Source organism: Phalaenopsis equestris, unplaced genomic scaffold (assembly GCF_001263595.1).
Source record: "Phalaenopsis equestris unplaced genomic scaffold, ASM126359v1 Scaffold000970, whole genome shotgun sequence".
NCBI classification, from domain to species: Eukaryota; Viridiplantae; Streptophyta; class Magnoliopsida; order Asparagales; family Orchidaceae; genus Phalaenopsis; species Phalaenopsis equestris.
This window is the reverse complement of record NW_018165409.1, coordinates 29,777-30,769: the sequence shown is the minus strand read 5'-3', so window position 1 is coordinate 30,769 and position 993 is coordinate 29,777.

Genomic DNA, 993 nt, shown 5'->3' with positions numbered 1-993 from the left:
TTCACTTTAGTTGTAAAACTCAACATATTTTAATAAATCAATTAGCCAGATTGAAAGTAAATTAAGATTGAAGTAAAAAGATCATCACAATTTCTTAAATAGTTTCATGGCTTAACCAATTCAAATCACCATTTCATAACTCTCGAGACAAGGAGAAAGGCAGAGAAAACTACTCAGATCTCATCGGGAAAACACAACAAAACTCAAAATTCATATATAAAATTAAAGTCATACAAACTACAACAAATAAATAACTTATCTCTAATTTCTCCCTAAGAGCACTCCTCGAAGTTCCTCTGAATGTCTTCCTTTCTTTACAACACACAGAATTCTTCTTCGAAGCGGCAAGGATGAAGAAATCTCTCACTTTCCCTCCACTCTTACAATCTCTCGAAGAATTCCTCACAATCTAACCCTAAATTAAACTCTCTACACACTATTGTGGCTCTTGGAAGCTGTTCGAACCTTCCAACTCATCGAACTCCCCTCAATTTTTGGTCAAAATCTTCTTCTAAAGTTGTAGAAGAGTTTCTTTAAGAGTTGCCTAAGCATCCCTCCAAAAATCATCCACATTCAATGCACCTGTTGGGATAACCGCCGATCTCACCATCAGTGGCCTCGAGGGCGTCTTCGGCTAGCCTTATAAAATATTTGGCTGGAGTCTCAGGAAAATCTCACCGTCGGCGCCATTGGGCTTACCATCGGCGCCCTAGTTCAAATCTTCATATTTTGGTTCTTTTCGCTCCAAATTCACTCCCTTTTGCCTTATTTTGCTCCAATGACCATAATTCATCATACTTTCAACAAAACATAAAAAAAATACCTTTCCTTAAAGTGCAACATCATCAAAATCAGTGTAAAATAGTATGAAAATCTCAACATATTTTTCTTTGGTCAAAATCCCCCAAACTTAACTATTACTTGTCCTCAAGTAATTTTAGTACTACATAAAAGTTATGATCTATTGTAGTAAAGTTTTAATTCAGAAATACC